Source organism: Marmota flaviventris, chromosome 10 (assembly GCF_047511675.1).
Source record: "Marmota flaviventris isolate mMarFla1 chromosome 10, mMarFla1.hap1, whole genome shotgun sequence".
NCBI classification, from domain to species: domain Eukaryota; kingdom Metazoa; phylum Chordata; class Mammalia; order Rodentia; family Sciuridae; genus Marmota; species Marmota flaviventris.
The window spans coordinates 92,843,876-92,868,912 of NC_092507.1; the positions used below are offsets into that span (position 1 = coordinate 92,843,876).

Below are 25,037 nucleotides of genomic sequence, written 5' to 3' on the forward strand. Positions count from 1 at the left end.
AACAGGAGAAGAAGATTAACATTTAACAGGGATGAGAGGTGGGAGGGAAAGGGAGAGAGAAGGGAAATTGCATGGTAATGGAAGGAGACCCTCAGGGTTATACAGTGGAGGAGGTAGAGAGAGAGGAGGGGAGGGGAGGGGAGAGGTGGGGAGGGGGGAGGGTGGAGGATGGGAAAGGCAGTGGAGCACAACAGACACTAGTATGGCAATTTGTAAATCAATGGATGTGTAACTGATGTGATTCTGCAATCTGTGTATGGGGTGAAGGTGGGAGTTCATAACCCACTTGAATCAAAGTGTGGAATATGATATGTCAAGAAATTTGTAATGTTTTGAACAACCCACAATAAAAAATTTAAAAAAAAAATAATAATACATAAATATATAAATGTGTACTCATATAGAAAACTATTCAGCATACTTGTATCAGTATGGAGATTTTAGAAAAAAAAAACACTAAAACTATGTATGTGGTTATCTCTGGTTAGTATTGATTGAATTCCAGAAATTTTTAGTTTATATTCTTTTGTCTCATGGTATATGCTACTTTTATAATAGATTTACTATAATTAATAATGATAAGAAAACAACTGTGGCATATCCAATGTCATTAAAGTCAGAGCTGATTAATTTGTCTTAATTAGTATGTTGAATGTGATATTGTGTTTTGAGACTTAAAATTATATATGCCATTTTTTTGTACTAGGGGAATAAACATTTTTACTTTCAGAATAATGACCTGCTTTGTTCAGTAATATTTTATTACTGTTAGGTCAGGTTTCACTAAATTCTCCTGTGTAATTGGGATATTATGTAGAATCATAAACACATTATTGCATCTAATTATTTTAGTGATTGAAAATTTACTAATATTTGTATGTATTTCTCTATTTCTGATCTTTAGTGTTTTTATTTTCAAAATTATGATCTTTATCCATCAGATGAAACTTTAATAATATTTAATGAAAAAAAATACTAATATTGATTGGAAGCAATCAGATATGTAGAATAAATTATTATTCCAATCATCAAGAAAAAAAGACAGGCAGAGGAATTGGATAATAGTTCAAAAGGAAATAAGTTCAGATATTAGTTTCAATGATTTTAAAAGATTATGTAAATACCTACATTTATTCCATGGTAATAAAGTAATTACAATAGTAATAATTTTCTTGTATCAGTTAAAATATTTAATTCATATGATAAAGGATACAAAAGAACTTTATTGTTGTAATCATGGCTATTTTTTCTACTACTATTAATTTCAAAACAGAACATACATTTGTAAATAATAAGGAACTGTAAATACATTCCACAAATATTTTCTGTTTTAAAGAACCTTTCGTAGGGGCTGGGGTTGTGGCTCAGTGGTAGAGTGCTTGCCTAGCACACACGAGGCACTATGTTCAAACTTCAGCACCATATAAAAACGAAATAAAGATATTATGTCCACCTACAACTAAAAAATAAAAATAAAAAAATAATCTTTCACAGTATGATCCATTCCTAAATTACAGGCATATGAATAATACAATCCTATTCAAGAGAAAAACCCACATATACAAAAAAATGTATATTAAATTCCTTAATACTTCATGTATCCCTTTAAAAAAAGCACCATTAAATCAGTGATTGCTTTCTCAAATTAGAATTGTTCTGTTCAATATCTTTGTGTCTTATCAGGACACCTTTCCTAAGGTTGTTGTCCACATAAGATATACACAAGGCAGATAAAGGATACAATTGTGACTATATTCAATAGTTAAAGATTTATAATTCATCTGCTTTTTTTCTTAATATTATTTCTAGAGTTCCCTTCACTCTAACCTTTTACTTCAAAACACAATTTGAACTCCACAATTTGAATACCCTCTTCACACCACACAGCCTCACAAAATAACTATTAGATTTGAGGTTTGACTAGTCTTTAGGGAAAAGTTGACTAATGAAAGGTTTAAAAATATGTGGCAAAATCAGTAGCAATTGTGTATTATCTGAGACAAATACTGATAACAGAAGCACATATCGTTGACATGAGACTTTCATTTTCTAAACAAAGATCATAGGTAATGATCATGAATAAGCTTGATTACATCAAAAACTCTAGAAAATAATGAGTGTGCATGTGTGTGCGCACATGCATTTTCATGGGAGTCTATGGTATTGCAAATATTTTTTGCAAAGCAGTGGGGAAATCCCTTCCACAAAAGAGTAGATGGTTAAACAACCACAAATTGCCAGTTATTACTATGAAACATTACTTGCTAGGTTTTTTTTCTACAAAAAATAAATAAATAAATATGTATTCATGGTATTCCTTTAATCAAAGATTGATTTACAATAATATCCAAGTTGTTATTCTGATGCTCAGATGAGTTTTTTAAAGTGTTGATGAAAAGATCATAATATTAAGAAACTTTTAAGCTTTTAAAAGAGGCAAAATAAGTCAGCAGATTATTTTGATATTCAATTAATAAGACAAAAGGAAATCTAAATGAGAAATACTTATAATTTATGAGTTGCTTCTTATTCTTCAATTCCATTCCTGCTAACTGAACATAGTGATTAGAAAATAATAAATTTAAATCCCAGTGCCAGGTCTATCTTTTTGAGTTAAGATGGCAACAGAGAGAGCTCCTATTAAATATGTGGAATTTTTATACTGTATGAACATTTTTTATTCTGCATAATTTCCTGAGGGGTGTGAAAATAAACATACTTAAGAGAATTCACAAGAATAAGAAGTGTGACTTCAAGGTGCCTTGCTGTAATTTGATCTCCCTGCTATTTTTTTCCTCCAAAATAAATCAGATCTGTTCTTATTTATCAGTTATCTTTATATATTGAGGTTTTAATTTATAATTTTGACTATGTTCAGTGCACAAATACAATAAATAACATGTGTAGTATGTGTTATATTTTAGTGGAACAGTACTGTTTCTTTTAACTGTTGGTTAAAAGCAACATTTGCAATGTACTAGAAGCTGCACACTACATATGCCAGAAATACAAGTAGAAATTCCACTAATTGAATTATAGATATGTGACTTATAGGAGGTCATGCAAAACATAGAGACTCCTATGACATTTTATTGTTAGTTATTAATTTTACAAACATGATTAGAGTGAGATTTGCATATAATTGGTTATAAATTTGTTTTGTTTGAAAATCCTTTGTGACATATTACATAAACGTTAATAAATATGCATCTTTCATTTTTCAAGGTAAGATCAATTTATCTAATATGCATCTATCTCTTCATCTATCTTTTTACATCTTTCTGTCTCTATCATTTGAAGCAATGTATTTTCATACATATAAGATCAATGTCTTTAATTCTTGTGTTGCCAAATATTTTAGAGCTTTAACTATATCCATTTATTTATTTATTTATTTATTGTACAATTCTTTTATTACTTGACTAATTATTTATTGCTTTATTGATTGGACTCTGATAAAATTGTGTGAAAATGTCTCATTGTCATTATGGATTTACACATTTTTTCTTTTACTTATTAGTATTGTTTTTAAATATTTATATTACTAATTTCAATAGATTGTGCCTTTGCCATTATAAATATTTATATTTTTCTATTTTCATGCAAAGGAGGGTTAGCAAAACCAACGAGTACAGGCTCACTTTATGGAATGTAACATTTTACTGAGGTAGTCAAGAAAAAATTAAAACCTTGTTTTTTAATACAGGGGACGATAGCTGATGAGGGAACATAAACAAGGGTAAAGAATACAATGTGTGCTGGCAATGTTTTACTTCCAGCTTTATTTAGATTAATACATTTCTTTTGCCTCTTTCTACTCTTTCTGAAGCTATATACTGTATTTCTCTTTTGTTAGCTGTTTACCAATGAAGGATTTCTTAAAATTCTTTTAGAGATAAGAAAATGTGTATGGGATGTCTGCATAAGAATCACAAGTGTAATGAAAATAGCAAAAAAAAATCAATGTTTTACCAACTCTAATACTGACACTAATATTCATTAATAATTTACATATTAAGTTATTATCTTAATACTTCCTGATATAACATTTTTTTGACAATGACTATTAAAAATTTCAGAAAATATGAATATTACAATTAAATCACAGTAAGATGGACTTTAGTTATGGCTTCAAGATATTTAAGCCAATGGCTTACTTATTTCAACGATGCTTTGAAAATAAATCATCTCCTTTTGTTTTCCCTATGAGTTGCAGAGAATATCCTGTTTCCAAAACTTAGTCTATAAAGAGGCATCTCTACCAAATCCATTGAGGAATGATACCTGGGCTAAGAAAATGTCCTGCTTTAAACTATGTGTGTAAATCGGTATTTCTTTTGTTCTGCATAGATTTATCAGTTAAATCCTGCTTGGGGGTGTCATTGTTATCTTAAGTTAATTCATTTATATGAGTATGATAAAGGAGATTAGAATATATCATTTCCTCCAATGCTAAATGTCCCGTATGTAATTTTAGGTACACATGGAAAACTGTCCCAAATCACCATAGTTAATTTTAGTCAGAAGCTTTATTTAGTAAGGAATACATTTTTGTAAGTTAGAGAAACCCATTGAACAGAGCTTAAGAAGTTTCAGATTATCATGAATATTATAGTTTAGATATGTAGTGTCCCCCAAAGTCTCATGTGAGAGGCAATGCAAGAAAGTTTAAATGATTGGATTATGACAGCCTTAACCTAGTTAAAGCATTAATCCCCTGATAGGGGGGTGGTAACTGTGGTAACTGTGGTAACTGTGGGCTGGTAGGGTGTGGCTGGAGGAGGTGGGTTACTGGGACATGCTTTTGGGGTATATGTTTTGTAACTAGAGAGCCAAGCTTAGTCCCTCTCTGCTTCCTGATTGTCATGTCCTGGGCTGCTTTTCTTCGTCACACCATTCTGCTGTAATGTTCTGCTTCACCGCCGGCCCAGAGCAATGGAGTCACTTTCTACGGACTGAAACAACTGAAACTATGAGACTCAAGTTCACTTCTCCTCCTCTATGTTGTTCCCATCAGGTCTTTTGGTCACAGCTATAGAAACAATTGGAACGTGGGAAATCAGAAGAGAGACAATTCTTGGCATCTTTCGTTTCTATGCTTTCTCGGCATATGCTTCATATTTCTCTGACTGTACATGAGTTTTCTCTGTATCTAAATCCACATAATGACAATTTCCAGGGATTCAGATCTTTTTGTTGCAGGGGGTGGTATTGGGGAGTGAATCCAGGGGCACTTGACCACTGAGCCACATCCCCAGCACTTTTAAAATTTTATTTAGAGACAGGGTCTCACTCAGTTACTTAGGGCCTTACTAAATTGCTGAAGCTGGCTTTGAACTGGCCATCATCCTGCCTCAGGCTCACAAGCCTCCAGGATTATATGCGTGTGCCACCACACCCAGAATTTTCAGGCATTTTTATAAGGGATATAAAAATACCTGAGTCAGGATAACATATAGAGTATGATTAACTCAAGGTTTTGGAAACTAAAGGGCATAGTGCCACCATCAGCCCTGCTCTGATGTGAAAGTCATGTTCAATACTCTTATTGTGGGAGCACGTTTGTGGAGAGGTAACATGACAAGAGAGAAAGCTAGAGTGTAGGGAAGGGTTGGTTATGCTTTCTTATAAAAACTCATCCTCACATAATTAACTGGGATCCCATGAGCACTACCTAATCTAATCAGAGGTTGATGCCCTGATGATCCGATCAACTTACACTAGACCCCACCTCTGGGGGAGAAGCCTTACATATCATGAAGTGGCAAAAATTTGGCTGAATTGTGTCTATGTCCTAGTACTTTTTGGAAGGTGGATATTAAGAGCACTGAACTAGGATTTTGGCAAAAAATAAATAAATAAATAAACAAAGTGTTAAGGAAGCTCTTTGGCTTTTTGTTTCCCCATGGAGTAGTTTGAATTATCTTGATAATGTATACAATGACCAAATCTAGATAATTAGCCTATCTGTAGCCTCTAACGTTTACCATTCCTTTGTTTTGGGACATTTCAAATCTCTTCTAAGTATTCTGATATATACCATGAATTATTGTTAACTGTAGAACACTAGAACTTATTTACGCTATCTCACTGAATATTTATACAAAATCACCAAACTGAAATTAGCCAGGCACAGAAAGGAAAATATGACATATACTTGCTTATATATGGAAACTAAATAAGTTGCTTTGTAACTTTTCTTAACTACTTATAGTAAAAAGTGAGAAGAGTTCAACAGATTAAAAATAGAATTTATAATCAGGAAAGAATCAGAATAAAATATTTTGAAAATTCTCATCTTGGTCACAAAATGAATAAATAAGTATGTTCAGAAGATAACGTAGAGAGCAGGCTGTGCCCTGATCTTATTTATTTCATCTAGAAATGCAGTTTTTAGGTTGTGCCTAAACCTGTTACTCCATTTTGTAAAGCAGTCATTTTCCACAATCTACTTCATTTTGAGTTTAATTGTTTGTACTAGTAAAAACCATCATCTGCCTAGTACAACCGTAAGGCACGAAGTGATAAGTTGATTAATCCTGTTAACAAAAATAAACACCTGCGAATGTATCGAGTTAATCAGAAGCACCAACACGCATGGACGTATCAAACTCATATTGGCAAAACTAGGCCCGTGAGTTAGTTAAACATATCAGACCACTGAATAAAGCAACCCTCTCACTAGAAGCCTATAAAAGGAAGAGTCACTTCAGACTGGACATGGAAGTACATGGACCACCCCTCACCTAGTCCCTTGTCAGGAGCCTGGCCTAAGAAAATTGACACAGCCATGAACTTCTGAATCTCTATCCTCAGATTTCAGCAGAAGATGGTTCCTCCTGCACCTGATGACCATGCACAGCCCACTCTAAGATGACTTTCTAACTTTCTAAAACTGCCATCCATTTAGAATTTGGCCAAGAATAAGTTCCTGTGTTTTGATGTCCCTTCAAACTGAACAACTTTGTCAGCTGGTTTATATCTTATCTAACCAATTAGTGACATTGCATTTGTATCCTCTATCTGCCTTTTTATTCAGTTTATCCTCCCCAAATTCTGTAATTGCCTTAACTCCTTCTTAGCTTTTCTGTATGTATATGTGTGTGTGTATGTGTGTAGTCAATAAGCTCCCATATATATTTATGTATTTGTGTAAAATGTGAAGCTTGATTTGAATGTTATAGATATTAAAAATTAAGGTTGGAATAAAAGAACCTGTGTTTGCCTAATTTAGGACTACTAGGTGATCCATAAGTATTCAATTAAGTACCACTGATTAAAGTAATAAAGCCTGTAAATTTATTGTTATTCGATATATTCAAACAGGTGAATAGAGAGAAATGTGTTTGGTCTATGTTAGTGACAGAGTTTCCTCACCAGAGATAGTATCAAAGGTACTGTCAAAGGACCATGAGATAAGGAGATTAGTATGGATAGAAGAAAGGGAAATACTATTCCTCAGGACAAAGGAAGGCATTTCCAAGACCATGGACCTTTGAGGCTGAGATCGTCTTCCCAGGCCAAGATTGCCAGGGCATTGAGGTCAGAATGGTGATAGGAGAGGGGCCCAGGACATTTATGGAACTTGGAAGCTTACTGACCAGGGTCAATCAATTTTCTGCTCCACACATTTCAGTACTCTTTAGCCACCCCAGTTGGGATTTGGATCACCATTCTAGAGGGAACAAATGGTAAAATCTTGGCTGGATCTATGCAGTCCTAACTGCAGGCAAGCAGAGTGTGTGAGCTGTGGAGATGAGGCTGCCTACCCTTAGATTTCAAAGGATACCTTGGAAAAGACTTGTTGCCCAGGCAGAGAACTGCCAGAGGTGTGGCACTGCCATAGAGACCTCACTAGGACAATGCCTAGTGGAAGTATGGTGTTAGGATCACCATAGTGAGTACTCTCTAGAGCAATGCTTAATGGAATTGTGGGAGCAGGGATGCTCCCAGGTTCCCAGATCTGCACAGCCACTAGACTTCAAGGCCAACCAGAATCAGAGGTAACCAAAACCAAACCCTGAGAGCTGCCATGGATAGTGATTTAGATGTCAGGTGTCCCACAAAAGTTTATGTGGGAGACAATGAAAAAAGATTTGGAGGTGAAATGATTGGGTTATGAGAATCTTAACCCAATCAGTGAATAATCTCCTGATAGGGAGTAACCAAGTGGTAACCGAAGACAGGTAGATTATGGCTGGAGAAGGTAGGTCATTTAGGTCATTGGGGGCATGCCTTTTGGGTTTATATTTTTCCTCTCTCCTTCCTGGTTCCTTGTCCTCAGCTACTTTCTTTCTCCACACCCTTCTACCATGATGTTCTATCTCATCTCAAACCCCAAAGAATAGAAGTGGCCATCTATGTACGGTCACCTCTGAAACCATGAACCCCAAAATACATTTTTCTCCTCTGATTTTTCTCATCAGATCCTTTGGTCACAGCAGAAACAAGGCTGACTGAAATACCATGTGTTCTGTGCCCAGCAAATCCATGGGAGGCAAAGTCTCCCAAGACTTTAGAGTCCTAAGGTCTGCTCCCGTTTGTCCAGAAGATGGACTATGGATGAGACAGAGATTACCCATCGGGACAAAGAGCAAATGTATTCCTGTACCTAAACTCATGGATTTATAATCATTAAGACAGCATTGTTTTGTCCTCTCCTCTCCCACTGTAATTCACAGCTTGTTAACTAACAAAATCTACACATATGCTTTATCCACCTACCTCCTTTAAACAAACTTACTAGTTTTAAAGACCAGGTGCATAATGTGGGCCAGAATGCTCTTGCCAGGACTCTCCAAGGACAAATAACAAAAACAATAAGAATATTGAGAAGCCACCAGAAAGGCAAATTCCCAGGGCCATTAAAATGGTACATACCATGATTTTTATTGTCTTCCATTTTCCACTTATGTGTCCCCTTTAACAAATAAAGCAATTCACCTCTATTAAAAAAACAGATCTGTTTATGGAAAAAACAGCAGTAATATGAAAAAAAACTGATATTTATTACCAGTTGATCTACTGACCATTTCTTTCTCTGAGTTAAACTGTTCCCAAACAAACAAACAAACAAACAAAGTACACCTGTGAAACATACCTAAAGCCAATTGACATTCCTAAACCTTATTTTCCATTGCAAACAGCCCTTTCTTAGTTTGAAGAACCAGCCTGACATTCTCCTATAGGTGCAGTGTCTCCATTCTTTTAATAGAAGCCCTAATAAAAGCCTTGCCTGTGTGTTTGCTGATTTTGATCCTGATGGGGGTCCAGAAGGGATCCAGTCACTTGAGTCTCAAATGAAGAATTGAGCAAGACACACAGAAATAAACAGGCAGAGTGTAGATATATTGAAAGTGAAAGTAACACTTCTAGAGTGGAGTGGATCAAGCATGAGTGGCTCAATGCCCCAATGTCTGGGTGAGTTTTATCTGATATGCTGAGCTGTGCTTTGTTCCCCTACCCTCAGGATAGATTGAAGATTTTGCGCAATTTGTTCACATTAATTACTTTATTTTCACCTAATTAGCATACAGTTTCCATTGATTACTTTTTTTTAACTTAATTAGAATACAGAACCTATCGCAGGAGTTGTCATGACAATAAGTTTTCAGTGGCAAGAGTTGTCCTGGTGATAAGCCCTCATAGGAGGTGTCATGGTTAAACCGGCTTTTCTACTGTTATAATCATGGTGGGCAGGTGCATTTGTCTTACAGCTCTCTCAGCTCCACAGCAGGCCACACCTGCTAGTGTTACCATCTAGCATCAGACTGATAGCAATTCTTTTCCAGGTTTTTACCTCTTGAAATCAAAGAATAAAATCCACAGACAATGGAGAGTGAGTGTCAAAGAATAAGATTTATTCAAGTGAAAAGTAAAGAAACAGCTTTTGCTTAATGAGAGGGGCCTTGATAGAGGTTTGCCAAGGAAGGGTACTAGTCTAGGTGCTTATATAGCTGCTGGGTAGGGACATTGCATTAGATTCATGCTAATCAGGAGATTGCTTAGGCTATGGGTCCTAAATTTTATGATAATTAAGAGTCTGGAAACTGATTTAATATGGCCAGTGTCGTTCTGATTGGTTAAGCCCTTTCAGTTGTTGAGTTTGAAATTTTCTGTATCTCCTACTCAGGTCCATGTTATTTTCCCTTTTCCACTTGGCTGGATCAAAGGGTTTTGGCGGTGGTTGGAATATTTGAAAAGTTTCTACAGGACAATCCATTTTGAGTCTATTGCCCTAACTACCTGCCTATGTCTTACTACCTGACTATCCTATCTACTTAATGATAATTGGGCTTACTGTAACAGGGACAAGATAACTCACCCTTGCCTTGTACTGCCGCTGGCCCCTGCTTCTACTTTCTTGACATTCCTAAACCACTATTTCTTTTTTTAAAAAATATTTTTTAGTTGTAGTTGACACAATACCTTTATTTTTATTTATATGTGATGCTGAGGATTGAACCCAGAGCCTCACACATGCCAGGTGAGTGCTCTACCACTGAGCCACAACCCCAGACCCTAAACCACTATTTCCATTTGAATTATTTTTGTTCCTACCATTATCAAGTGAATATTTCCGTTTCCAGCATCATGGAGACAGAGAAGATTATTGTCAAGGCTAAAGCTTTGAGATTGTTTGCTTCCCTGGTGGCACACACCTGTAATCCCAGCAATTTAGGAGGCTGAAGCAAGTTCAAAGCCAGCCTCAGCAATTTAGTGAGACCCTAAACAACTTAGTGAGACCCCATCTCAAAATAAAACATAAAAAGTGCTGAAATGTGGCTCAATGGTTAAGCACCATTGGATTCAAACACTGATATTAAAAAAAAAGAAAGAACAAAAGAAAATTTAGTGCCACACAACAGTAATGATTGGAAATCTCAGGAAGTTATTGAGTTATGAGGTCAGATCCCGCCCGCAATGGAAGTAGAGCCCTATAAAAGGGTTTGAAAGAATAGTTTTTCTCTCTTCTGCTCTTGTGCTATATGAAGACCCAGCATTCTTTCCTTTCTGTCTTTTCAGCAAGTTGAGGTCAGCATGAAGTTTCTCACGAGACAGCAAACTCTGGTGCTGTGATCCCGGATTTGCCAGTCCCCAGCACAGTGAGAAATAAGTTTCTTTGTTTATAAATTACCCAGTCTTGAATATTTTTGCTATAACGCCAGAAATAGACTAACAGATCCAAAACTAAGATCAGTAGATTACTAAGTATAGTTTTTAGTAAGATATTTTTAAACATCTGAATTAAAAACTGAATTTAATCCCTCTTCTAACATTTGTCATATCTACAACGGTAGAAGGTGAATAGGAGAAAATAGTCAAGAAGTTGTAATTTTCATATACATTTAGAGCAGCTAAAAGTTAAACTGAATCAGCATAATTTTTGTATTCTCTTCTTGGTTTTAAGTCTATCAATAGGACTATATTTTGAATTATGTGTTATTAATTCTAGTCAAGACTTAATAAATGAAATATCTGCATATAATGCTTAACATTAGTAAATTTCAAATATTTTATCACTTTAATTTTACAATGTAGAAGTCAAAAGAAATAGCAGAGATTATCTTAAAACACACACATATTTATATGTGTGTGTGTGTGTATACATATACATGAAGCTGAAGTCTAAAGAGAAGAAATTATTTTTCTCAGGAACATATAAGCAGCAGTCGAAAAACTCTATCCATAGGAACATCTCCTTGTTTCTACTACTTTGAATACCCCTCATCATGTAGTCTTTTAGGACTGTTGTGAGGGGATAACAGGGCTTTCTTTTGTTCTCATGTCTCAACATAAGATATTAATTGCAGCTTTAGTAGACATTTATACCAACTAACTTGTTATTGAATGAAATGGTACTGTTACAGAGCATGGGCCTTTCACAAAACTGAGGTAGTGTGGAGACCCCTCTTCCTCTGATACTTACAACCAGATTAGAAAGATTTCAAATGTGTTTCTCATAGTTAATGGGCATGAGTTTATTAAAAGGCATAGAAAAGAGGAAAAGAGTGACTCTCAGGGGAGAAAGAAAGACCTCTGAGAGGAATGGACAGAATGTCCCTCCTGCCCTCCAGTTTTACTGAGATCCCAGGGAAATTTCCAGAGTTCCAGCCAAGTCCTCCTTCTGATTTTTGACTGACAGCATAGAAACTTCTTGGACCTCTTTCAAAGAGATGGGGTGGTGCTCACAGAGAAAATTAAGACCCCTCCCACACCATTTTTGCCTCACAAATCTTTCTTTGTGAGTGTCCAGGGTGATTGTGGATTGTGATAGTATCTGTGGTGTGAGAGGGTCCACTCTACCTGGTAAGGTGTGATACTTTTTTTTTTTTTTCCCCTGCGGGTAGAGGTATCAGAAATTGAACTCAGGGGCACTCGACCACCAAGCCACATCCCTAGCCCTATTTTGTGTTTTATTAGAGACAGGGTCTCATTGAGTTGCTTGGCACCTAGCTAAATTGCTGAGTCTGGCTTGCAATCCCCCTGCCTCTGCCTCCTGAGCTACTGGGATTACAGGCATGTGCCTCTGCACCCAAAGGTGTGATAGGATTTTGAAGCAATCTTATTTCTCAAGATGATGTAACTATGGCTGGGGAAGATTTCAACATTTTGGTTTTTTTCTCCCCTGCTCACCCATTCATGGCTGACTAGCTACCTAACAATAGAATTAATATTTCTATTTATAGTGCCCTAAATATTTTTGAATTGGAGCAAATAATTGAAAAAAAACTGATCATCTCAAAATTTTGATTTATGTAATAATTGGGATGTTCCCCAAAAGGAGCCTACCCTTAGACATATACATTTTTCCAAAAAGTCCCTTAATATTGAATATTTAATTCCTTTATTTTATACAAAGCAATCTCTGCAAAATAGAAATAGGCACATAATTACATGCTGACATTTTTTATGTAGATAGAAATTCTGAAATATCCCTAATACTTGTAATATCAGTCATGTTTAGTATCAAATTATCAAATTATTACTTAGGACAAAGCTTGCTGTAAATTAAAATACTTTCAAGAAAATTACATGTAAGTTCTATCATTCAAACTCTTTCACTAGCTTCTATGAATGTTGTGCTAAATTATTATTTGAATATCAAAGAACACATTTTCTCTATTTACACAGTATATTAAGATCCATAAAGAAGCTCTGATTCCTTAGTAATAAACAAGGAATACATAAAATGAGATTGTTGCTAAAAAAAATAAAAACAATCATTCCACCACATTTATAGTTCTAGCAGTTCGTGCAGCAAAGGTTGAAAACTTAGGATTCTCAATATCTCTTAAAATAAATGGTAGAGGAGATATTTTATAACTAAAACCAGATGAATTTATTTCCTCTCAAACATAGGGAAGTGTTTTATAAAGAAGAAATTCTTCTTTTAGAAAACACAGGAGCATTCTCATTTTTCCACTCCTATTTCTTTCATTGAAATTCCATAGTTCTTGGAAAGTTAAAAAAAAAAGTCTTTAAACAATCACTTATCTGAGTTTTTATATGAACTCTTTCCATTTTATTGGAAAATGAGTTTAACCTTCAGACATTCCAATAATTTATCTAAATTTTATGACCAGCTGCTTCAAGAAATGCTTAAGATTTATTCCAAGTGCTGTGGTCAGTCACCAATGCAGCACAATTTTATTGAGTACCAAGTGTATAGATAAAGCTATTTTAGGTATTAGCTTCCTAGTGGAGATCTTAAACATTAGGATTGTGTTTCAAAATATTTGCTACGTTTTTATTACTCTGCCTTTAATTTCTTAGAAAAATAATAATGCCTTTAGAAATGCATATGGCTATACATTTTGTGAGACCAGTGAAATATTGATATCAGTAAAAGCGTATTTCTTGAAACAGTGTTATCTTAGCTATTAATGCTGACAGAATTAGTGGTGAATTTTATAATTAAGTTATTGTATAGTGAAAATTATATTTAAATGTGTATATGTGTGTGTGTATATATATATATAGTATGTGGGTGTATAGCAATAACTAGCTATTTGTGAATTCATGTTGTCAGTTCTTATTATATGTCTTATTATATTATATGTCAATTCTTATTAGTTTTAACTTTCTAATTTTAAAAATATATATATAAATTTAAAGTTTGATAAGAATTTCTGTACAAGTCCACATGGATGGCTTCTTTTGCCCTTTATAAGAAAAATCAGATTTTTGTTTTGAAGAAAGAAACCTCTTCATAGGTGTGACCTTTATGCATGCTGTAAAGTGGCAGATGCAGGGCCCAGAAACACATACTGATACCTCTTGGCCTCGTTAGTGAGTAAGGAATATGTATGTCATAAACCCAGTTGGGCTACATCAGCAACACTACATTAAGCAGCATATACAATTTATACCTTTATGGACTAATATACTTAGCATTTATGAAGACTCATTTTTCTATTGCCTGAAAAGAAACAATACTAATAGTGTGTGCAATTAAGACCTCCCATGAATAATGGAAAAATTGTTGACCCGTAACCATTTATAATACTATCAGCTATCTTGAAAGCATAATGAATTCCTCTTTATTCTCTTCATAGAACATCAGTTCAGATACATAATCTACCAGACTTCAGGAATAACCCAGGAGATGATAAAAGGACGGTGAATGAATGGGGTAGTCACTAAATATGCAGCTATGCTGACCTATATATTCCCCATCCCACCATTCACTCCACTTGAGAAGTCCAACAAATTCTACAAAACCATTTATTAATAAATTTCATCTCTGATGGGAGAAATAAAAATAAATAGGAATTCTTTATCTTCAGGAATAATAAGGCACACTGAGGAAAAAGGGCATACACATGGTAAAGTTTATTAGCTACTTAAGAAAACATAGAGTTAAGGAGCAAACTGAATGGTGTAAATAACACTTAAAATGCAAAATAAATATGCAATCAATGGGCTATATAGAAATTAAGGAATTTTTAGAATGGACTAAGAGCTTGAATATATATTAGTACACAAGTATAAAAATAATGGGTGGGGAAGATACAATGAAACTGACTAAACCTGACAATAGTCAAGACTTCCTTGCACAACCCTGAGTTTATTGTATGTTCCTCATTTAGACAAGTGGGCCCTTCTCAGTAACAATTGACTCATTAAGCATTATACTTCAAATATCAGGAAAAGAGAAAATAGAATGAGTGGGATTCTTGCGTTGCAGTGGTGCCTGGAACAAGCTTTGTGTCTTAGGACACAGTATAAATAGAGGCATTCTTCCTCATAGGTTAAGGAAAAGAATTCTCTAAGAAAGTGTCTGCGTGGGAACAGTACAAGCTTTTTTTTTTTTTTGAGTTCTACAAATAACATTTCCCACATAAGTTCATTGCTTAGACATCACTTTATCCAGTGTGGAAGACACAATTCTAAAATAATTTAAAAATTATAAGAATTAAGAAAGACCATCCCTTTCCAGATCCTAATTATTATTAGAGTAAGTTTTATGATCAAATCTCTGCATTGTGTGGTGTTGGGTTTGTTTGTTTATTTGTTTGTTTTAATGTTAAAAACTTATTCTCTCTTCTGTGACCACAATGCCCTGTCCTTCCTGCTCTTCACATTTCTTTGTTTGAACTTCAACCACTCTCACTATCTTAGGATACTTCTATTTTCTTCAACCTTATTAGGACTACTCCTGTGTTCACATCTTTCCTTACATAACCATCAATGCTGTATTCTTCTATTAATCACTCTCCTTCAAAATTTGTTCTTTCATCCTCTGTTCTTTTGTGTTTCCAGACTTGGATTTACATAAACTTTCAGTTTCACCATACTTACAGTTGGCAAGTCGGACAGCTGCAAGTAAAATTACATGCAATATTCAATTTCAAATGGACTCAGTAGCTCTAATTTTATTTGACTTGGGTTTATTTTATTTCCTGGTATGCAGATTTGCTGTATAAAACCTGCTTGTTCTTAAATATCCTACCATCCCTTCAGATCATTCACTTTCAACAACTGACATTATCTCCTATAGAACGTAGAGCAGTGAAACTGGCTAGAAAAAACCTCAGTCTAATGACTGGCAACCCTATAATTATCTATTAAATACCTATTCGTATTTACTTATTTCCTTTTTCTTATGAAGTATATCACCTCCATTTCCCACTAAATTCTATTTATTTTTAGCTGATTTTTTTTTCCCTTGGCTTACTTCTTTTCTGTATCTTCAACATCTTTTTCTCTGCAACTGTATTTCCTTCAGTGAATTTATCTATGAATTTCTTTTTATTAATTTTTAGCTACTATATCCTGTATATCAGACAATATCAGAGATTGACACTATTTCCTGAAATCTCCATGTAATGTTTAATGTTGTTTACTTGTTTGTTTTTGTTCTTGTTTTTTGTTTGTTTATTTGGTATTGGGAATTGAACCAGGGCACTTTACTATGGAGATTCAACCCCACAATTCTTTATTGTAAATTCAGAGACAGATTCTGCTAAATTACTGAGGTTGTGCTTAGATTTGTGATCCTCCTGCCTCAGCCTCCCAAGTAACATATGCCATTACACCTAGCTCCATTCAAATCTTCATGATATTCAAGAACCTCATATACTTCCAAAAAGGGCCACAATTGAGATTGAAAGAAGGTGATATTAACAAGGAAACCCAAAACTGTCCACCACAAAATCATATATAAAGCCATCTAAATAATGAATCACCTAAATTTACCTTTATATTACAAATGAGTAGACTATGTAGAAGTTTCTGGTTTTCTTGAAGGTGGTGGTCACAGTTTGGTTCCCAGATTGGCAGAATAACTTAGTTTAAATAAATAGTTAAAATCAATACTAAAATAATTAAAAAATGTCACCACATTTTAGGTAGTTGACTAAATTGAAGAAAGTACATAGGTAACTCCCAAATAAATAGGTAGCTAGAAATTTTGTGTATAGTAGAAAAAATATTTAGTTCATAAAGAATAGAAATGATGTTATGTTAATTTATGAGGAGATTTAAGTGTGTTGTTTTACAAAATCAGAGAAAATAATCCAGATATTCTATTTGTATCATGGAACATGAAACAATGGTTTGATCTGAAAAGTTGACAAATTTGTTTTGTTTTCTTTTTGTACTAGTAGGAAGCAAACTCTATGTAGTACAATTCAATTCACCTTCCTTTCTTTTCAGCTTGTTTTTTGAGCTTAAGTCTTATCTTTAAATTGTCTTGCCACTGTACAAAAAGTATTATTACACCATTTATACAAAATTGTGTTTAGTATTGTTTGTGTAGAAAATTTGGTTTCCCAACTATAACCAACAACACTTGTACTAGATCTTAAAATAATTACAGTGTCACAAAATGTATCTTTACAAAATCATAAGATTTCACAGAGAAAGGCACAGAAAAAATGTACTTTATTTTTATATCTCCAACTGAGAAGTATGGTGTTAAATCAAGAATGACTTTTGATAAAGCCCATTTAGTTTAGGGGAAAAAATTATATATTCATATATATACTCATCTTGTGGTTAGTACCAAGATAAATTCACAGTATTACTACTTTTTCAGGTGCTAATTAAGTGATTAACTTGAAGCATATAAATTGAGTGATATGTGAATGTGTATGTGTGTGTATAATATTAACATATTTTAAATTTCTTCTACAAGAGGGAGTTGATTTAAGAAAACAGAGGTTTTAAACAGAAATCAAAAGAACATTAGATTTTAAAATAATTTTCTTGAATAAATAAATAATAAATGGAGACTTTAATTCAAGATGAAGTGTGAAATAAAGTAAGTCATGTATATTTTCAAATGGTATTACTAAGATTGTGCAAGTAATAATATAAAATGAATACTTACATTGATAATCTGTTCACAAATTTTAAGTTATGAGTTGTTATTTATAATATTACTGGCATTTAAGTATATATAAGTGAGGATAGATTGGATGAATTATGTTGCTGGAGCAATGATTAACATGAGCTATTGGTATTTAGCTCTGATGTTTCTGTAACTTTAGAAAAATGTAAAACTTGCATATATCACACACACTTCCACTGTGGGTAGTTAAAATATGCAATTATGTAACATAGTATTCCAAATTTTATTCTTCAGAAAACATGTAAACAGGTGTTATGTATTACTTTTTGTCCTCACTTAAATAGAGATGTTCAATTCCTGACACATAGTCCCTCAGAAGATGACTTTGTTTGGAAACAGGATCTTTTTAGAGGTAAATCAGAGAAAAGGGAAGAAATTAGGTTGACCATTAACCAAAATGACTGATGTCCTTTTTTTCAAAAGGGGACATTCAAGCACATAAGAAAGCAGATGGAAATTAGAATTATGATGCCACAAACCAAGGGCTATTTGGGTTCAAAAGCTGGAAGATGTAAAGAAGGATCCTATCTCTACAGGTTTCAGATGGAACACAGGCCTGCCAATATCTTGATGTCATATTTCTAGCCTTCAGGACTCTGAGAAAATGCATTTCTGTTCCTCTAAGCCATGTCATTTGTTATGGCATCCCTGGAAAATTAATTATAATATGTATTAAGATGATAAGAGTTTCATTGTTAACATAGAGTAAGAGGGTATGCTTTTCACTTAAACCAAGAGAAGTGAAGGGTTATCTCAATTACCTTACTGTGTTTTTGTTTTCATGCTTCTCGGAGGAAACTATGAAGTTAAGTATTTTCTAAAAATTTTGTTGGCAGAGGAAACATTTCCCTCATTGATCATGTCACATAACTACTGCTCTGTGGAACCTATTTTGGTAAATGTAGGCATAGTGTGTCTGAATAGTCACCAAAGTAGTTAGAAAACTGAAAATTAATTATTTTCCCCAAATTAAGACAAATGCATTTCTTCTAAAACTGGGTGTTATGTTCATTTCAATTTTGGTTAAGTGTGTGCAGAAGAACAGTTCAAAATGACTTGGTATTGGTTCAGTTATCTGAACCATGCAGTGTCCTGAGCAATGGGAGCTCAGATCAGCCTTTGGTGGAGAACTAGTGCCCAAGTAGGGAACCTCTGGAGAGTCACAGGGACACCCATATGCCTTTGGGCAGTCTGCAACCTTCAGGTTTAGGAGCAGTGAACTCAGGAGCTGGAGCAATCCATTCACCCTGTAATTCCTTCTTTTTTAAAAAGAGAGAGAGAGAGAGAGAGAGAGAGAGAGAGAGAGAGAGAGAGAGAGAGAGAGAATTTTTTTAATATTTATTTTTTAGTTTTCGGTGGACACAACATCTTTATTTTATTTTTATGTGGTGCTGAGGATCAAACCCAGTGCCCCATGCATGCCAGGCAAGTGTGCTACCGCTTGAGCCACATCCCCAGCCCCTTGAAATTCCTTCTTGTTCACAGATTTTTTAGCAGTAGCTTGCTCTTCCTTTTCAATCTCTGTGGAAATAGAGATCAGATATGACCTCCCATGGATGTTCACAGGAGATGTTGATGTACATGCACAGAATTTCTCAGGCCAGTATCCCCCACATCAGACCCACAGAGTGGTCTCCCTTGCTGTTCCAAGGAATTGCAATGTCAACATAGCGCAGAGGAGAATCTGGGTTAAAAAGAGCAATAACAGATAGAGGACATGTAAGAGGGTTCAAGGACAACCCTGGGATCAGTAACCCCCAGAAAATGGAGCTCTGGAAGACTGCCTGAATCTGGTTGGTGAAGATTCCAGGAGGGAAGGATCCAGCAATAGGAGTGGGTCCAGTAGCAGTAGCAAACTTCAGCACAACCGACTGGCCAGTATTCCTGGAGGCTATGAAACAGACCTCAGCATGGTTTTCAATAGCAACAAGGCAGGAAAAGCTTCTCCCAGGTCCTCTTCAAATTTATGGTGCAGATGTCATCACTTTTTCTTTTGTAGATATATTGTTCCATCTGGAAATCAGGTTGCAGCTATTGAAGTGGGTTCCCACTACAGGGAATTGAGGACATATACTCCTCCTTCATTTGTAGAACCTCAAGGACTTCCGACATTGTGACAGTTCCCTTGACATTACCATGGAAATCAAGAACGACCACCTATGGACCCTTTTCTGGGTAGCAAGGAAAGGTGCTTTAATGCTGCTTCCCTGAAAGCAAGACCTTTCTGTAGGTGTCTATTGTGTTCTTCAGGGTGAGTTTCAGTCTGTAAAATTTTCCTTGCAAGCAATTTACAAAACCAGATGCTCAGATTGTCAAGAACAGCTGCAAGAACACAAGACAACATTACTTTCAAGAATCTTCCTGCCAGGTAAACATAAAACAACACAGAATGCAACAATTCAGATATTTGGTTGGGCAAGATTGACACATGAATCACTCCTTGTATATTACATAGAATAAGCAAAATAGCCACAGCTTTATATTTTAAATTGAAAATGATTTTAAAAGCTTACTCTTTAAAACATTTCTATAATTATGTATCCAGAGTACACCTAACTCTAATGTGCAAGATTTGATTTTTAATTTTATACAGTTACCCTATGTTTATTTTGTTGTGTTTATTATTTGTCCTGATAGAAATATTATTTCTTTATTAAATCCATACCCTCTTCTAACTAGTGCTCTGACTGAGTGCTAGCCCATGGAACATGAATAGTAGGGTAGCAAACCAATGCAAGCTAAGCCCTTGAAAAGGTACCCAGAATGTTCTTACAGAGAGATTACTCAGGAAGAATTTGTACAATGCATGTGGAAATGACTTATTCACATTGTGTAGAAGGAAAATCCTTGAATCATTATTTGGGGACGAACTTTTGACTTAGGACTCATTTATCAAACTATTACTTATGGAAAGTTAATTCACTAATAGCTTAGGTATCTCTATTGTTGTAGCTTTTGTTACTTTAAAACCATTGTCCTTTATTGTGATAATCCAAGTCCTATTTAAAAATTTGACTTTTTTTTTGTTTCTAAAGTCATTTCTTAAAATTTTCTATTCATAATGTGTATTGAACATGTACATGTATCATCTAAATCCTCACAGGCAAAGTAATAAGCAAAACAAAAAAAATATTCCTGAAATTTCTATTCACTGGGGTTTGGTGTAGCTGTTTGGTTATAACAAGGCAAATTAACATATAAAATACATAGGGACTAAGTACTGTAAATATAGTAGAAAACTAAAACAGGTCACTCTTCAGGCAATAAAGCTGAAAGGAAATATTACATTTTTTAAAAAAGACTTTTAAAACAAATTAGTCACAGAAACTATGAGACGGGAAGGAAAACACTTGAACATCTTGGGAAAAACCATGTGAATGATTAAATATCATGGGCAAAATTCCTAACGAATTATGTCTAATGTGCCCAAGGGCCAGCAAAGTTCTATACAGAGATGTAACAGTGATTGCAGTTAGGATATGAGAGGGAAGCCATGAGAACTAGGAATTCCAGGACCCCCCTAAGCCATTGCTGCTTCAAGGGAATAGCCTTTAGTCAGGAAAAGGAGAATCCACAGGATCTTTGAGAAGGAAAATTCACATTTATCTTATTGTTTTCAGAGGACTTTGATTGCTTTTTTTGAGGTTAGGCTGGCAAGGTAAAAGAATAAATCATATAAATTCAAGAAAACCTTCACACAGGAAAGAGATGGTTGCGACTTGGGCCAAGATCTTGACACTTAATATGAACATTAGGTGGTCATATTCCAAATATGTTTTGGAGATAGGGGTATTAGGATTTTCCTAGTTCTCATATGGTATAGGTGAGTAAAAGAGCCACTTGTTATTCTGTAAAGTGGCCTGAATAACTGGAAGTATGGTGTTGTGATATGCTGAATGAATCAAACTGAGAGAAAATAACGTTTAGTAGGGAAAAATTGGGAGTTCAGTTTTGAGCATGTCAGTTCTGTATCATCTGTCAGAAATACAACTGATATAGTACAAGGCCATTGTAATTGTGAAACAAGTGTTTAAGGGGTAAGTTGGACCTGAAAATATAAATTTGGAAGGTTTATGTACCAAGATATTTAAAAATATGTGACCAAGCTGTGTGAAGTGAGTTTTAGGTGCAAAATTAGAAGATGAAGGTATAATAAACCTACCCAGTATATTTGACGCATAGAGTAGATATTTTTAATATCTACTCCTTTATACAATAAAATTATTTTCAGTACAAATGATAAAGTGAAATAAATAAAACCAATGTACAGACATTTTATTCAGAGACTATTAAATTTTTATTTTACTGAATGTATAATATATATCTATGGATGAATTATATTTTGTTATTAATATATATGTATATACATATGTGTATATATTCATATACATGTACATATATTCATATATATGTGTATATATATATTCCATTTTTTCAGATTGTGGCTTTATTTAGAGATTGGTTTTTTATATATAATATATATTTTACATATATATTATATTTTACATATGTAAAATATATATTATCTATGCATATGTAATACATTTAAAACAAATTCATTAATGTGGGTCTTAATTCAATATAAATGGCATCCTTATATAAAGTAGAAATTTGAACACAGAGATAGATTAAAAAGAGAGGATAATCTGAAGAGTCACTGGGTGTCATAAGGAGAGAACTGTCATATACAAGCCAACAAGAGAGGCGTGGAACAGACTGTGCTCACAGCCATCATATGCACAAACCCTTCCAAAACCTTGACTTTGGCCTTCCAGCCTCCATAACTATAAGACAATGAATTTCTGTTTTTTGAGTCACCAGTATAAATTTTAAAAAGCAAATAAAAATTGTGTAGTATATTTACTAAAATAGTATATTTCTAACAATCTGACATTTAAAAAGCCTAGATATATTGATCCATCACAATCGTTTATAATACTATGGCAGTTTCTGTTTTCTTACTTCATTATTTATTTTTACAATTTTTTGAAGACAAATGGACTAAATTCCAATATTAAAGATATTATTCATTTTTGGTAGATATAAAACTGATATGTCACAAACAAAACCATTATACATTATAAAGTGCTCTTTATTTCACTGTTTTGTATTCTACATATACATATACCCCCTCACACACACACACACACACACACACTCCACATTTAACATAAAATGACAGAATTGAAGTGAGTCATAATAATATGTTTCTAAATCTTTACAGACACTGGTGCATCACTCTGATTTGAGTCTCTTGTTTAAAAGCAATATCCCCAGGGGCTGGAAGTACAAACCACTCTAGAAAGGAGCTCGAACCATTTTGAGTTGTCACAAACTTATTCCAAGAAATAAAGCTTCTAGCGGAGTTTCTGCAGAGTCAAAAACTCAATGATTCAAAATAAATCTGTAAAATTCTGTAGGATCTATAGTAATTAAAAATCAGCGTGACAAATTATCTTTTTTTTTAATTTTTGGAAGAAGTATTGCTGGCAAATGGTGAAATACAAATAGCATTTTAGTAACTTGTGTTTTCATTTTTAACTTCTCTACAAACAATAATCTATAGCTTTTTGACTATGCCCGGAGCAAACAACTACTCTTGGAAAGCAGAGGTGAGGTGTTATGAAAGTCAAATGAAGAGATTACCTAGAGAAGAGGTTGAAATCAGTTCTGTCAAATTCTTCTGCTGGTTAATTGTAAAGAAATCTAAGATGAGCACTGAGAATTACTTGTGGTGATTGACAATAAGGAAGTCACTGGTGACCTTGACCAGGGCAGGTTATGTTGATGGAGTATGAGAAAGCTAGACCAAAGAAGGTTTAAGAGTATGAAAAAAAAATAATAATGCAGATTTGTGAGTATAGAAAACATCTGAGGAAATCATGCTCTAAAGGGAAGAAAAGAAATCCTATAGTAGGAGAAGATGTAGAGTGGGGAAATACTTTTAAAGATGGGAAATACCATGTTTCCATGTTCTCAGAAAATCCAGCAGCGAAGTTTAAACAGGGAGGGGATCCTTCACAACAGAAGGAAGAGTGCACAATTTTTGATTAAGTGATGGATCTATCAGACCAATGGGTTGAATTGAGTTAGAAAAGTTGGGTTTAACAAAATTCAAGCTTTCGCCAATGGAAGTAATTGGGTAAAAGAGGTAAAAAGGAATAAGGGGATATTCTTGAAAAGTGGAATATATGAGTGAGAGACAATGAAAAAGTGGTATCCATGAATAAACAGTCTGCAGCATTATACTTACTTAAAATATTTGTATATAGTTGAAGATTTGAATAAGTGAAAGTAAGTGTCTAAAAATTACATGATGTATTATTCACATGGAAATATAAATATACAGGTCTTCTCTATAACGAACACTTTGGGAAAGATTCAGCATTAAAATTGTGAAATGGGGTCTGCTTTAAGAAGAAAGGGCTACAAAAGTTATTCTCTTCTTTTAAAATCGTTATGTAGCAAAGGACCATTAAAGCATTTATTTAAATTATTAACAAAAAGTCTATTGCATCTGAGTAACTATGTTAAGCATAGGAGACAAAAAGGTAAGAATTTTTACTGCATATGAAATAAATTGGCCTTACACTTTAAGTAGAAGGTACTAAAATAACCAACTATACTAAGTGATATGAGAGCACAAAGAAGAAACAGTCCAACTTATCAGATTTACAGCATTTAAAGAGAAAGTCCTGGAGAAATCCAGGTGTGGTCAATTGGAGCAGGCAGAGAAGAATGACAATATTCCAAGCAGAGGAACATCGTGGGTGAAACCATGCAACTGTGAAAGCACATGATGAATACAGGTAACAACTTCAGTGTTCATGGGGGCACAACACTCATGGCTGAACAGTGTGACAGGAAGCCAGCCAGAATGATAAGACCCAGTGGTTACTATGCACAAATCAGAGAAACCAGTTTGTATCAGGAGGTGATAGATTATACCTTTCTTATCTCCTATAAATGGGCCAACACACACCACAAAGATAGGAAAATATTTCTTCTTGAAAAAAAAAGTTTAATCATCTCCATTTAATAGGAAAATAAAAATCCAACAGATGTCATAACATGAATATTATTTTTTGTGAAATTGCAACAAACAAATAGAATTTCACTCTTCTGAAAACAGGAGGCCACATACTGAGTTCTTAGAAATTGTAAGGCTTACGAATTTGTT

At 34.3% G+C, this 25,037-nt stretch overlaps 1 pseudogene; it reads right to left on the reverse strand.

The window, feature by feature from the left end:
* Positions 1 to 18,964: 18,964 nt before the first annotated feature.
* On the reverse strand, positions 18,965 to 19,969 carry LOC114098917 (small ribosomal subunit protein uS2-like; annotated as a pseudogene).
* Positions 19,970 to 25,037: the final 5,068 nt, after the last annotated feature.